The sequence below is a fragment of the Capra hircus genome, chromosome 18 (genome assembly GCF_001704415.2).
Source record: "Capra hircus breed San Clemente chromosome 18, ASM170441v1, whole genome shotgun sequence".
Taxonomy (NCBI): Eukaryota; Metazoa; Chordata; class Mammalia; order Artiodactyla; family Bovidae; genus Capra; species Capra hircus.
The window spans coordinates 54,676,244-54,692,429 of NC_030825.1; the positions used below are offsets into that span (position 1 = coordinate 54,676,244).

General features: G+C 45.3%; 1 long non-coding RNA gene across 2 annotated transcripts; it reads right to left on the reverse strand.

Moving 5' to 3' along the window:
• On the reverse strand, positions 1,041 to 6,536 carry LOC108638115. Of its 2 annotated transcripts, XR_001919590.1 has the most exons (4): positions 6,387 to 6,536; positions 4,852 to 5,347; positions 2,026 to 2,185; positions 1,041 to 1,133 (listed from the first exon to the last, which is right to left on the reverse strand). It is a non-coding gene; the product is annotated as an uncharacterized LOC108638115 (long non-coding RNA). The 2 variants fall into 2 exon arrangements; XR_001919589.1 differs by lacking the exon at positions 2,026 to 2,185 and having other exon boundaries at positions 6,387 to 6,534.

The following is a 16,186-nucleotide window of genomic DNA, read 5'->3' on the forward strand; positions in this document are numbered from 1 at the left end:
ACCTCCTGGAATCCAGGAGGTCTCCACCTCCTGGAATCCAGGAGGTCTCCACAGGGCAGTATCTATTGCCTCCACATCTGTGACTCACTGTTTTTCTCCTTGGTTGTAGTGAGTGACAGCTAGGCTGGTCCAGATAAGGATTGGGTTGGAGTCAAAACTCCAGTTCTGGAGCTTCCTCCCTGAAAATCTTGGCACATTTGAAACTACAACCTGGGAGGCACTAACAGGCTGCATTTGGGGACGGAAGCCCCCTATGATTCAAAAAAACACTGGAGGACTTCCCTGATGACACACGGACTGAGAATCTGCCTGCCATTGCAGGAGACACAGGTTCGATTCCTGGATTGGGAAGATCCCCTGGAGAAGGGAATGACTTTATTTTATTTTTCATCAACCTGATAAAGGGCCTCTGATTTTTAAAAAAAAATGCTACATCATACACTTCATCATACTTGATTAAAGAGTTTCCTCCTAAGATTATGAACATGGCAAGGCAATGTCCCCATATCTAGTTAATATTGTATGAAAGTCCTAGAAGCGCATGGCGTTTTAAAAGGGGAGGGTAATGGTTTGTGAGTTTGTGACTGTCTGTGTCTTGGCGTGTGTCTGCACATCTGTGACTGTGTGACGTGTGGAGGGTGTGTGTGTCTGTGTGAATGAATAGCCTGTTCATGTGACCAAGGAACAGAAGGACACTCAGTAGGCTTTGAACAGGGTTTACCAGAAAACGCCATGGCACGGGCTCCTCTCTGAGCCCAGCGTCTCTCCCCGTCTCTCTTCTCCCACACACTCCCCCCTTGCAGAGTCCCAGAGAGCTGAGGCCCCTGAGTGTGCGGCCAGCCGCGCCCCTCCCTCCAATCCCAGCACTCAAGCCTCCTCCTCGTAGGCTCCAGCGATGTTCCCTGCGCTGCTTGTTGTTTAGCCGATAAACTGCGTCCGACTCTTTCTGAGACCCCATGGACTGGGGCCCACCAGCCTCCTCTGTCCATGCGTGGGATTCTCCAGGCAAGAGTACTAGAGTCGGTTGCTATTTCTTTCTCCAGGAGATCTTCCCGACCCAGGGATCCACGTCTCCTGCATTACATTGGCAGGCGGATTCTTCACCACTGAGCCACGTCAGAAGCCCATGTTCCCTGTGGAGTAAAGGGTTAACCTAATGAGCTCCATCCCTGCATGTTCAAAAAAAAAGAACTGGTCTCCTGGGAGGGAACCTCTAAGCCCTTGGAAAGTCCTGCCTGATAAGAGCGTCTTTGTTTACCTGGAGCATTGGGCCAGAGAGTCTAAGCTAACAGTGTGATTTATGCCAAACAGCTGTTTTTGTTCAGGGAGGAGTGGAGTCTTAAATCAGGCTGCTTGAATTTGCTCTCTGGAGGGGCTGGAGACTGAATAACCAGGCTTAGGTGACCAAGGCCCAGGCAAACTCTCCAGGGTCCCTCTAATTCCCCAGAAAAGTCAGAACCACATCCACATTTTTCAGAAATCCCCTAGCTCATTAAAAAATGAAGGTATGTCGGGATGTTCCCTGGTGGTCTAATGGCTAGGATATGGAGCTTTCACTGCTTTCAGGTTTAACCCCTGGTGGGGGAAGGAAGATCCCACAAGACACATGGCCAATAAAAAAGAAGTGTCAAAACATTCTGAGCACACCACTAATTAGTGGTCTAATTCGACCTGTTACATTTAAGGAAGAAAGGCTTGAGTACATACTACAAATTGAGACAATCACTGCTGTGAACCAGACAATTAGTGGGTTGGGGTGGGGGGAGTGAAGATTTCTAGCGCAATGCAATCCAGGCTGGGCTGGGGCTTGGGTTTCAAGAATCAGGATGGCTTATCTGTGTGGGCAGAATATCAGAGACCCTGGGAAATGACCTTGCTGGGAGAGTGGCTGAAACAATGGTGTAACAGCACCCTGGGGTCTCATGTGCTCAGAATGTATGGACTGGGATCCTTTTGAGTAAGCACAGCAAGAGCCATGAAGGGCTGTATATCACAGGTCTCCCCCTTTTTATTGTGAAAAAATACCTCAAATAACCTCTGTATCTCTCTGGGTGTCCACGAACAATGAGAATGTGAGGACGGCTGTGTCAGGCGATAGAGGTGTGTCCGGCTATGTCAGATTCGAGCACAGCCAAATCTTGACTCTGTGACCTCAGGTGACCTCTCTGGGCCTCAGTTTCTTCATCTGTAAAATGAGGATAATAGTATCTGCCTTGCAGGGTGACTGGGAGATGTGTAAATGGCTTCTAATAGCTCTTGGCACACATGAAGTGTGTGGTAAGTACAAAAGTTATTAGTTAACCTGGTTATAAAGGGGAAAGGGAGTATTTATAGGCAAAATGGGGTGGGGGATGGAACGAAATCACAAAGAGCACAAAAATCACCACCCACATGATCGTGTTTATCCAGTCACGTGAAGTGATGCATCTGTAGAAGGAAATTAAACAGAACTACTATTTAACAGAAAAATTCCAAGATAAGTCTCTTCTTTTCAAGCTGTCAGAATCTGTCTGAGCCCACTTCTGAACCTTCCAAAAAAAGCCTTTTCTGCTTAAGGCAGTGTATTGGGTTGAAGAGTGTCTTTTAAAAATTCAAGTCCAAGGAATTCCCAGGTGGTCTAGTGGTTAGGGCTGTGTTTTCACTGCCTAGAGCCTGGGTTCAACCGCTGCTCAGAGAACTAAGATCCCACATGCTGAGCCTTAGCAAAAAACAAAGCAAAAAAGATGCAAATGAACTTATTTACAAAACAGAAACAGACTCATAGACACGGAAAACAAATTTATCTGGGGTCCTACTCTCGCTTAAAACCACTGACTCCAAACCCTAGATAAAGGTTGGTGAGTCTCAACCTTGGATGCTCATTGGGATTCCTTGGGGAACATTTAAGAAATCAGGATGCCCTAGTCTCACCTTCAGGGAGTTTGAAGCTGTTGTTCTGGGGTGGGGTGCAGGCATCCATGATTGTAAAAGCTGTCCGGATGACTCTGCCATGCGGCCAGGGTTGTGAACCATTTCTATACTTTCTCCAATCCTCCCATTTCACAGGGAAGATGCTGAAGCCAGATAAGAGGAGGAACTTGCTAAGGTCACAGGGCAAGTTGGTGACAAGGCAGGAGCAGAACCCAGGAGTCCTGATCCCCACACAAAGCTTCCTTTCTCACATATGGCAGCGCTGGGCCCCAGTGGTGGCGGTGTTGTTTTTACAATTATTGTTATTTTTATCAGTGGCGTCCCTGGTGGCTCAGATGGTAAAGAATCCACCTGCAATGCAGCAGACCTGGGCTCGATCCCTGGGTCAGGAAGATCCCCTGGAGAAGGGAATGGCAACCCACTCGAGTATTCTTGCCTGGAGAATCCCACGAATAGAGGAGTGTGGTGGGTTACCGTCCATGAGGTCTCAAAGAATCAGACATGACTGACTTTCACTTTCATTATTATTATTATATAGCATGAGAAGACGGATATAGCTTATTTTAAAGTCCTCTGTAGAATTGAGTTTAACTCAAAGACTTAAAACCAGTATTATGAAACTAACATAATATTGTACATCAATTATATTTCAATTAAAAAATATATAAATGAATAAAAATTGAGAGATTAATTATAAAAACCAGTATTCCAACTTTAATCAGCGAAATTTTCTACAATAAAATGTTAAAATTGTGTATGGTGCCAAAAAGAGGGATAGTTTTTCCATGTTTATTGAGTTTTTTCCATAGCAATCATACATTATTTTTAATTTTCTTTTTTTGGCTGCATAGCATATGGGATCTTAATTCCCCAACCAGGGATCAAACCTGGCTCACCTGCATTGAAAATGTGGAGTTTTAACCACTGGACCACCAAGGAAGTCCCATACATGAATTTTATAGTCAGATAAAGAATGGCTATATAATTGGCACTGGGGAAAAAAAATAAGTGGGCTAAATAGGGTGAGATGGTCATGGAGCATTTAAATGGAAATGCCACCTCTAGCCAGGAAAGAAAAAGAAAGATATACAACTGATTCATTTTTCCCTTTAACCTCTAAGCTCAAAACCTTCCTGGTGTGTGAGTGGGTGGCCTTGGAGGTGGCCTCATTTCTGAATAAATCTTAGTTCAGTTGGAATAAAATCTCTCTAGTCGTGGGTCAGATGTGTGTTCCTCATTCCCGTGACCCCTCTGTCTTTTTTTTTTTTTTTCCTTAATGTCCTCCACAGCCCAGTTTTTTGGCAATTAGGACTTAAATATGTCATTTAAAAAAATTGAAATGTAATTAACTGATAATGTTGTATTAGCTTCAGGTGCATAGCAAAGTGATTCGGTTTTAAATATATTAAATATATATTTTCTGTATGCTTAAAATTATATATATAATTTTTTCAGATTCTTTTACATTATAGTTATTACAAGACGTTAAATATAGTTGCCTATGCTATACAGCTGTTTAGTCACTTCAGTCGCGTTTGACTCTTTGTGGCCCTAAAGACTGTAATCCTTGGTCCGTGAGATTTCCCAGGCAAGAATACTGGAGTGGGTTGCCATTTCCTTCTCCAAGCGATCTTCCCAAGCCAGGGATTGAACCTGTTTCTCCTGCATTGGCAAGCGGATTCCTTACCACGGAGCCACCTGGAAAGCCATGCCACACAGTAGGTCCTCGTTGTTTATCTTTTTATGTATGGTAGTGTGTATATGTTAATTTCAAACTTCTAATGTATCTCCTCCCCACTACTTCCTTGCTATCCCCTCTGGGAAGCATAAGTTTGTTTTCTGTCTGTAAATCTATTTCTGTTTTGTCAATACGTTTGTTTACATCATTGTTTTAGACTCCACATACAAGTGATATCATATATTTGTCTTTGCCCGACTTACTTCGCTTCATACGATAATCTCGAGTTCAATCCGTGTCGCTGCAAATGGCGTTCTCTCATTCTTTCTCGTGGCTGAGCACGAGTCCATTGTACACACCACATCTCCTTGATCCATTCATTCACCTTCCAAGTCATTTCCACATCTTGGCTATTGCAAACAGTGCTGCCATGGACACTGGGTTCACGTGTCTTTCCGAATTAGAGTGTTCTCCGGAGGCATGCCCAAGAGTAGGGCCGCAGGGTCATATGTTAGCTCTAGTTTTCGTTTTTTAAAGGAAACTCCATATTGTTATTCACAGAGGCTGTACCAATTTGCATTCCCATCAACAGTATAGGAGGGTCCCTTTTCCTCCACCCCCAAATACATGTGATTTTCCCCTCCACATGATATTTTTCAAGCCCAGGAGAGACTATGATCTGCTTCTCTTCATGCTGTTTCTTAAGCTTGGTTTACCAGTTGTCCTGCCATGTTGCCATCTTCAGGTGGATATCTGTAACTTTTGGCAAACGTAAACACAATTTAGTATTCAAAGAATTCAAAGACAGCAAAACACATCATCGTTTAGAAAATAAATAAGACAGTTGATTCTCTCTCTTTTTTCCTTTACTTAAGGATTAGTCCCCGGCCAAGACTATTCTCACCACGGGACATTTTCCAGACACCGGGAAGAAATGCGATCGGCCTCCACAACACAAACGAGAGAAGCTCCACCTGACTGTTTTGTGCATTTGTTTTATGAGTGCTTTTAAAATGTGTGCTTGTACTGGTAGGTTCAGATTTTCATTCGTGGGATATTCTAGAAGACAGACATAACAGGCACTTTACTACTGTACCCTGAATGAGTGATTGCTTATTAAAAAAAAATGGTTTTAAAAGTCATGGAATATGTAACATGCATACAGACATGTGCCCCAATCATAGTTTAACAAATAAACATAACAAACTCCATGATATGATGACGCATCTAGAAATGGTCGGGGCTTCCTGGTGGCTCAGTGGTAAAGAATCTGCCTGCCAATGCAGGAGACCCCAGTTCAATCTCTGGCCTGGGAAGATCCCACATGCTTCGGGGCAACCAAGCCTGTGCATCACAACAGCTGAGCCTGTGCTCTAGAGCCTGGGAGCTGCAACTACTGAAGCCCCTACACCCTTGAGCCTGCCCCCCTCGACAAGAGAAGCCACGGCAATGAGAAGCCTGCGCATCGAAACTAGAGAGGAGCCCCAGATCACCAACTAGAGAAAAAGCCCATGCAGCAAGCAAGACCCAGGACAGCCAAAAAAAAAAGGGGGGGGGGGAGGGAGGGGTGTCACTTAAATATAGAAAAGAAAAGAAAAAATAAAAAGAAATGATCAGCCTAGAAGCCCCACATGTCTTGTTCATCACAGACTCCTCCCTATCCCAGGGTAAATCATACTCTGCTTTGTGATAAACAATTCCTTGGTTTTCTGTAGATATGTATCTTTATTACAAAACCATGCATCTCTCAACACGATAGCTTTGACTATCTTTGAGCATTAGATTCATGCAATCTTACCATATGGATTATTTTGCCGCGTGGCTGTTTTTTTTTAGGAAAAATAAATCAAGCAAAGAAAGAGAACATGGGGCCTCTCAGTTTCCTGGCCACGTTTCCTCCCTTGGAAGCTTGTTTCTTCGCCTTAAGAGTGGAGAGGGCTGCCGGAGAAAGTTCAGGGACTGCAGCTGGCGGCTGTAACCTGAGCCCCAGCTCAGATGAAAACACATCTCTCCCCGCAACACATAATCCCAAGGTTTTGTTGGTTATTTCCAGAGAAGGGGAGAGAGAGAGACAGAGAGCTCAGATCGGCCCTGGGAGGGGATAGAGTTGCCAGGTCTGTGTTATTGAACCATCGGGGTTTATTTTAGATTCTTGTTCCATGCAATGAAAATGTACAAGCCAGAGAACGTGTCTCTGAAAAAGCATAACTGTTTCAAACAAGTCAAGAAGTCCCATCTGATTCCAAGCAATGTACAAACCAAACCTCCTCACCAGCACTGCTCAGCTCTTCATCTGAAATAGCACACACACAAAAAAATCAGCAGAACAACCGCCAAGTTCATCCATAGGGGAGTAGTTAATTAGGTTGTGTTGAATAGGACTCCAGTATTCTTGCCTGGAAAATTGCACGGACAGAGGAGCCTGGTGGGCTATAGTCCAGGGAGTTGCAAAAAGTCAGACGCAATACACACACACACACACACACACACACACACACACACACACACACACACACAGAGTGGCTTTCACACAACATTGACCATGGTCCATGGTAAGAAATATATTTTATTGTGACCCAGAACACAGACACACCCCTTAGAGAATAAAGCTTCCTAAAACATAATAGGTGAGATGAATTCAGATATTTTGTATTCTGTTGTTTCTGATGGGAAAACTTGTGAGAGACCTTGACATGTATTAAAAAGCTGACAGGTGGCTTTGCTGGAAAATTCGACATGATCTGCCACCCTTCTCAGATTTTCTGATTCTATGAGGTCTCTGAATCTTTGAATTCTTCACTTCTCTGTAAATTGCAGATAACAAAACAATGCAAATGATCGCTGTCCACAGACACGTGAATGAATTTTGTCTTGGTGGACAAATAATTTTCCTCTCTTGATGTGGGGAGAAGCCAGTTTTCTACGTATGAAGGAAATTCATTTTAGCTTTCTTGATGTTTGGCGTGTGTCCACTTTATGATTGTAGGAGAGTCGAGATTTTACCTCTAAAAAGATGGTAAAGAGATTCTCCATGCAACACGAATTTGTGGGAAAAGAGTACTGAATACTCTTTTCAGTGTTTTCTTTCATAATAGCTATGGATCACTCTTTTTAAGTATTCTATAATCAGATTAAAAAGTTTATTGCTTAGGAATTCCCTGGCGGGCCAGAGGTTAAGACTCTGTGCTCTCACTGCAGGGGATACAGGTTTGATCCCTGGCTTCCCTGGTGGCTCAGAGGTTAAAGCATTTGCTGGCAATGCGGGAGACCTGGGTTCGATCCCTGAGTGGGGGAAGATCCCCTGGAGAAGGAAATGGCAACCCACTCCGGTATTCTTGCCTGGAGAAACCCATGAACAGAGGAGCCTGGTGGGCTACAGTCCATGCGGTCGCAAAGGGTCGGACATGACTGAGCAACTTCACTTGCACTTTCAGGGGAGCTAAGATCCCATATGCCACTTGGCAAAAAGGCAAAGGAACAACAGGAAGACCAACAAGCCCACCGCTTATTGCTTGCTCCCCACCCTACCCAAATTAGGTAAAGACAAAACGAGCGTCTGTCAGGAAGGTCATTCATTTCCCCATCTTGGATGATGATAGTAACGGAAGCTGACGTGTGCTGAGTGATTCTGTGTGCCAGACCCCATTATTCCTATCATCATCCCCCGGAATCTCCCAGCACCCCATTTTGCAGGCAGAAAACCTGAGGCTTAGAGAGATGAAGCAATGTGTTCAACATTTCCCAACTCTGATGTCATGGAGTCTGGGTTTGAGCCTGAGCTTGACCTAAGTTGTCTTAACCATCACCTTAAACCTCCTCCCTCTTGCATTAAGTGTCTTTGGGGAATTTATGGCAAATTTTTTCAATAAGAGTATTCCCCTAGCCCTTCCTCTGTGTCTGACCTGTGCTGGGGAGACAGTGGTGACCAGTGATAGCCCCAGCTCGTCCTTCCCAGGGCTCACGATCCAGTGGGAGAGACAGACCCATCTCCAGAGTGGGCAGAGTTGGGCCAAAGGAGCCTTAAAGGGGTACTGGACCCAGTTTGGGCCGTCAAGGAGGGCTTCCTGGAAGAAGCTGAGTCCTGAAGGACAAGGAGGTGTGATCCAGATCATGTGTGACCCAAGTCTTACATAGAGAAGCCCAGGGGGCTCTGAGAGTCCAGAAAACCTTACAATGATGGGAGGAATCCAAGCTGAACAAGAAAGGTAAAGTCCAGATCCTCTCCAGCGAGGTCTTGGGTAATCACATTTCTTAGGACTGGCCATGAGGCTTGTTCTCTGGTTGGCACGCAATGGGACAGAGGAGGGTCTCTGACGAGAGCAGCTGGCCATCTCTGCCAGACACAGCGCTGCTCAGGGAACTCTGTGGATCTTCATTTTCCCCAGTCTGCTCTGCTCAGTTCCAGAGCCAGGGTCACCAGACTGCCCCCCTTACCCTCTCTGCTTGAGGTCCAAGTCCCCAGTCAGAGGCACAGCAAGTCAGACAGATGTAAGTTCAAATCCTGGCTCCCCTACAAATTGGATGTGTGGTTTCTGAGCCTCAGTGTCCTCATGGGTTGATAATCTCTAGTGCACATGCCTGTCATGAGGGTTAAATTCAGATCAGATCATACCTCTGCTTAGAACCCCATGGTGTCTCCCATGTTCCTCTGAGAAAAAGCCAAGTCCTCCCAAGAGGACTCTCTGATCACAACTCTCATCACAACTCACAGCTTCTCCCCCTCCCTCCCTCTGCCCCAGCCACACTCGCCTCCTTGTGTTGTGCTTCATCACTCAGGTGTGTCTGACTCTCTGCGACCCCATGGACTGTAGCCCTCCAGGCTCCTCTGACCATGGGGATTTCCCAGGCAAGAACACTGGAGTGGGTTGCCATGCCCTCCTCCAGGGGATCGTCCCCACCCAGGGTTTGAACCCAGGTCTTCCGCATTGCAGGCAGATTCTTTACTGTCCGAGCCACTGGGGAAGGCCACTAGCCTCCTTAGTGTTCCTCAAACATCTGAAGCTCTCCGGCCCTTGGGCCTTTGCCCTGGCTGTCTTCCTTGTCTGGAAAGACTTTATCCCACTTATCTGCCAGGCTCCTGGATTTTGTCCGCCTTGTTCACTGCTGTATAAACAGTACTAGAACTGTACTTTAATAATAACAGTAATTTTACGTATTAATATAATAATGATAGTAGTAGTGATGATAATGATTACAAGAGCCTGTAGGCATATTCAGGGGCTCAGATCCATCCCTCAGCTCACCCTGTTACAAGTCTAAGCTTGTACTTCTTACCACATGACAGGATAATAAACTGAGAAGAATCACTGGGGCAAGGAATGGCAACCTTATTTGGAAAGCCAGCAGGCTGAGAAGATGGTAGACTAGTGTCCCAAAGAACCATCTTCCCGGGGGGGATGCTAGTTTATTCTATAGAACAAAGAGGGAGCGGGAAGGAAGTAAAAAAGGTGACGACGTTTAGTCAGTCATGACCACTCTTCTGAGAGCCAATGGACTGTAGCCAGCCAGGATTCCTGCTCCATGGGATTTCCCAAACAAGAATACTGGAGTAGGTTGCCATTTCCTCCTCCCAGGAATCATCCTGACCCAGAGATTGAACCCAGGTCTCCTGCATTGCAGGCGGATTCTTTTCCACTGAGCCAGGAAAGCCTCCCCAAAAGGTGGTAAGTTATTTTAACTATTTCCTGGTTCCAGCCAGACTGCACAGGAGAAGTGTTCATTTCTTCCTGCAGCCATTCACAGGTGAGCCTGATCAGGAAGTTTCCTGTGAGCTAAACAAAGGTATTTTATTTTATTTATTTTTGGCCACACATCATGGCACATGGGATCTTAGTTCCTCGACCAGGGATCAAACCCTCGCCCCTTGCATTGGAAACACAGAGTTTTAACCACTGAACCACCAGGGAATTCCCTAAACCAAGGTATTTTAGCTTAATGTTCATTCCTGGAGATTGGCCATTATGCATACTTTAAACCATAGGCGACATTCCTTTAGAAGCAATAAAACAAGAAGGTTAAAGTAAAAGAAACAGATCCAATATGGAGTCAGATTTGTTCTTCCCGATTACAGCTCCCCTACCTCTGGCCCTTCCTGTCTCTGGGTCCCAGCATGCACTGCAGCCAGACCAACAGGGCTTGTCCTAGAAGATGGCTCTCATTGACGCTGATCATCTGGCAATTCTTTTAGCTGGACCAATAGGGAGAGGGGATTCAAGAAATCTGTGGGAAAGCTTGCCAGGATAAAAAGTAAATTTTTGTGGTAAGATCTGTTACAAGCAGTGGAGATTTTTGAAAACACACATATGTGGGGTGATGGGGAAGGGGGTGAGGAGAGGACGTGAGCTGTGAATATTCATTCCAACCTTGATTTGGCTACAGGGACCTGAATTTAGAGAGAGGAGGCAGAGAAACGCAGATCGGGAAGTTTCCCGGGAGTGGCCACCCACAGAATTTATGGCTATCTGGAGTGACTGGCCTCATTGAGTATGATCGGGGGGGGGCGGGGGAATCTCCCTCTTTCAGGGGAGGGCGGGTCTCTCATGTGGAGTTTACTATTTACCTGTCTACACTGAAGAATAAGCACTTCTTTGTTCTGGCTTCCTTCCCAGCACTGCAGACAGAGGCAACCCTCTCTCTTCCTTCTTGTTTATTTATTTTTAGAGAAAGTGTCTCATTCTCTGGCTTCAGAGTTCCAGCGGTTGTCCAAGTGGCTGACTTGATTTCCAACCCAAGACAGTCAATGGACATAGTCATTTATTCATTCAACAGAGAAAGATTAAATGTCCCTCTGCGGCAAACACAGTTTCGATTCTGGGAATCTGACAGTGAAGAAGACAGGCAAGGTGTCTACCCTTAGGGGGCTTCTGCTGTAAAGGGGATTACAACTTTAGATGGTGTATGTACTACCTTTAAACCACTTTGGGAAATGTTTGTTACACAGTGATGCTAACTTATATGCTAATAAGTCAGTGTGGTGCGATAGTGATTTTTGTGAAGGTATGTGAGGAGGAGAGGGCTTCTCAGGTGATTCAGTGGTAAAGAATCTTCTTGCCAATGCAGGAGACATGGCTTTGATCCCTGGGTCGGGAAGATCCCCTGGAGGAGGAAATGGTAACCCACTCCAGTATTCTTGCCTGGGAAATCACATGGACAGAGGAGCCTCGGGGGCTATAGTTCGCAGGGTCAAAAAAGAGTTGGATATGACTGAATCGACTTAGCTCAGCACAGCATATGGCTGAAAGAGACCAAAATGAACACAGAAATGCTTTCTTAAGCTAGGGATGGGGTGGTGGATAAATCACCAGGCATTCATTCCATTATTATGTATACTTTTTTTCATATATCTAAGTACTTAATAATGACAGTTCTCTAGAATTTGAGAATAATTATTTAAATAAAGAACAGCATATATTTATTTGGTTAACGATTTCAACAAAACAAGGAGAGGTGGGATGTCTCTTTCTAACCAGATAACAATATGAATTTTACTTTTAAAAGCTGTCGTACTGGAGCTTCCCTAGTGGTCCAATGGTTAAGAATCCGCCTTGCAGTGCAAGGGACACCAGTTGATGTCTAGTCTGGAAAGATCCCACTTGTCCAGGACAACTAAGCCGTGCGCCACGACTACTGAGCCCTCGCACCTAGAACCTGTGCTGGGAAACAAGAGAAGCCGCCGCAATGAGAAGCCCGTGCACCTCAACTGAGAACAGCCCTCACTTGACGCTACTAGAGAAAGCCCAGGTGCAGCACTGAATACCCATTGCAGCCACAAATAAAAATAAACAAATAAGTCTTTAAAAAAGAAAGCAAGAAAGTTGTAGTGGCTGAAGCAGGAAACAGACGGGCCTCCGGGCTGGACACCGTGCTTGTCAAGTGGAGTAAAATCGAAGCTTTGTCCCCCAGACACTCCAAGGACAAAGCTAGTGACAGAAGCTGAGCTCTACTGAAGCAAAGAGACAGGATGACCGCTCCTGAGGTCAAGGAAGACTTTCCCCATCTACACAGGAAGTCTCCTTGGGGATCAAAAAAGGAGAGGGGCTCCAGCCTAAATCAAGTGTGGACGTGCCATGTCCAACCCTTTGGATCTGTGGTGGGACCCATCTTCAAGAAAAGTTGCACACGCGTCTTGGGGAGGGTCCTGAGACCAAGCAGGTGTGAAGAGAGAAACAAGATAATTGGCCAAATGTAAACAAAGACCAGGAAGGACTGTCCTGTAAGAGGGATTTAAATCACCTCTTTACTGCACTCCTCCTCATTCAGGAAGCCCGCACACCTCTTTGGGTGTGTATTCCTGCCCTGCTTCTGACTTAAATGAATAAACTGCTTCTCCGTGTGCTCTCCTATACGTTGTGCTGTGTCCCCGTGTCTGTAATAATAAACTTTGTACCTGTTTGCAATTTTTGCCTCCTTGAAACATTTTTGCTTTCAAACAGGGTAAGAATTGGGGAACTTTGCTTCTACCCTCTAGCCCCTGGTGGACTGGCCGGCTAGGTTCAATCCCTAAACAGGGAAATAAGATCCTGCTTCAAGACTACTGTCTCTCTGCTAAACAGTACAAGATGTTTTATGATATTTTATTTTCTATTTTATGAGTCAGGATCAAAACAATAAAATCCAGTGGGAACGACTTTGATTCTTTCTGTAAACCATTTTAGCGAAAAAACAACAACAAAAAAGAAAATACCAAAGACAGAAGGCATTTTCTTTCTTTCATTAACTTTTTTTTTTTTTCATTTTGGAAACTTTAAAATGAAAACAACAGCAGAAAGAATAGTGTAATGACCTCCATCTATAACAAAGTTTTTCAAGGTCAGTTCTCAGCCAGTTTGTTCCATCTATCCCCCTATCCTCCTGATTTTTTTTCTGGAGTATTTTAACAATACTTTAAAAAATATAAATAAATCATTGGTATTTGAAAACAGTCTGTAGGTTTTGTTTGTTTGTTTGTTTGTTTTGGCCATGCTGTGAGGCGTGTGGGATCTTAGTGCCCACCCGGCCCTCTGCAGTGAAAGCATAGAGTCCTAGCCACCGGACCACTAGGGGCTTCCCTAGGGTCTGTGTATTTTTAATGATTACATGGGTTGGAGAAATATGTGTAGAGACTCACATCAGATGCTGAGGCTGGCAGTCTGGAGGTTAGCGGTGAGGGGGAAAGCCATGTCCTGGGACATTTAGAAACTACAAACTGAAGAAACTCTGGAGCAAGAAGGAGCTCTCACAGCACAGACTGGCTAGAACCAGTCAGATGAGTCACAGAACCCCCAGGGTGGGTTACTACAACTTACTCGAGAGGGGAAATCTGGGTGGAAGCCCAGAGCCCCTGGGACCTTAGTATTTATGGAAATTATGTGGGTTCTCATCCAAAATACACAGGAAAACAAAATAAAAACCTTAAGGTGAAAAGGAGAAGAGGATGCCAAGGTAACTCTAAAATGCAGAGATAGGTGAAAGGGTCGGGGCTGCAGGGACCCATTGTCATGGAAACTGCAGTTGGAAGTGTTGTCATGGAAACCACAGCCAGGACTCCTACCAAGGGTGCTTCAGAACTATTTTTAGATCCACTGGTAATTGTGGGTGGTTCACTGATGGGAGAAGGAGCGAGCGGCTGACTTCTTTTAACACACATTTACACACACATATAGACATGCGTATATACATACATACAAATATATATTTATGATTACATGTAATTGTATATTATATATGCAATTACAAATAAATATTTGTATGTCCATACATATATATATATAACAAATTAAAATTGTCTCTCAAATATTTTGGAATGCGTAACTCAGAATCTTTTTTTCTGACTGAACCCTGATTGAAACACTTATAGGCATCTGTGCAGTGAAGACTTAACAGCTCTGGGTTGTCCAAACTCTGTACCTTTCATTTTATTTTTTGTTTTTGCCCACAGTGCATGGCATGTGGGATCTTAGTTCCCCTACCAGGGATTGAACCCATGCCCCCTGCAGTGGCAGCCTGGAGTCCTAATGACTGGACCACTAGGGAAGTCCCCAAACCCTGTCCATTTCAAAGAACCAACTAGCCCTTCTGTGACTCCTGGGTAACTGCTAAGCCTTACAGGATCCTGTACTGAAATGTGAGTGATGGTCGTGGCCTTGGGCCTTGCAGCATCTCTTCGATTTCTAAAGATACTGAAGGCTGAATAACTAAGGTCAATCACAAGTGTGCTCGATGCACATGAACTCAGGAAAAAATAATTCTGGACACTAAGGCCAGGTGAGCTTCCCTGGTTAATACTCCCTACGTGTTGTCACATGTTGCTGGGAAAAGTAAGCCCATCCATACAACTCTCTCCCAGACTGCCCTTTTCTTTCTCTTTGCTGCCCTTAAGCAGTATACTTTTCCTGTAATAAACTATAATTGCGAATAAAGAATGGAGAAGGCAATGGCACCCCACTCCAGTACTCTTGCCTGGAAAATCCCATGGATGGAGGAGCCTGGAAGGCTGCAGTCCATGGGGTCGCTGAGGGTTGGACATGACTGAGCGACTTCACTTTGACTTTTCACTTTCGTGCATTGGAGAAGGAAATGGCAACCCACTCCAGTGTTCTTGCCTGGAGAATCCCAGGGACGGGGGAGCCTGGTGGGCTGCCATCTATGGGGTCGCACAGAGTCGGACATGACTGAAGTGACTTAGCAGCAGCAGCGAATAAAGAATCTGCCTGCCAAGTAGTACACTCAGGTTCAGTCCCTGAGTCTGGAAGATCCCCTGGAGGAGGGCATGGCAACCCACTTCAGTGTTCTTGCCTGGAAAAGGCCATGGACAGAGGAGCCTGGCAGGCTGCAGTCCGTGGGGGTCTCAGCAGTGTCGGACACGACTTGGCGACTAAGCAACAACACCGTAACTGTGAACACTAATTTTTCTGAGTCCCAGGAAAACTCTCAGCAAATCATTGAACCTGTGAAGAAGAGCAAGGAACTCAGAGAGCTCAAATTATTAGTCTAATATGGAACAGTTAGGAAGCCTCACTGCTAGCTGCATCACTGAGGGCCTGACAGAAAAACCCAAACTGAGTCACTGAGGAGTGTTTCATTAATTGTTAATAAAGGTGTTCAAAACAGAACAAAAGGGGTTGCCAGAAGGCAGGAGGTTGAAGAAACCGGCAAGGAAATGTGAAGTACTATTCCCAGGCTTGGAGGGGAAGGGGGGAAGTCAAGACATTTCTAGAAACTTCTGGATATTGCAGGAACAAAAAAATGTAGCTGAGAAGGCTCTCAACAAGAACTGTGGCTTTTGTTACGGAAACTCAGAGGGCTTGAAGGCGCTCTCTCCTCTCGCCTTATGCTTTCTGATGTCTCCTAGGGGTCCTGTTGGCTGAACCCAACAGGAAGGAGAATAAGAGGGGTAGTTGGCACAGCCACTTAAGTCAGCGCCTCCAACCCCCATCCTGGAGGCCCACACTTTGAGTAGAGAAGGGTTGAAAGACTGGGTCAGGAGGGGCAATCGGAGAACATTTAAATCCCTGGCTCGGTCAATAGGTCAACAGTCGCGTTTCCAGCCGCTCCACAGGCCCAGTTGCTTGGCCCACGGGCTCGAAAGCAACCACCGGTTGCCATGGAGACCGCGGGCAG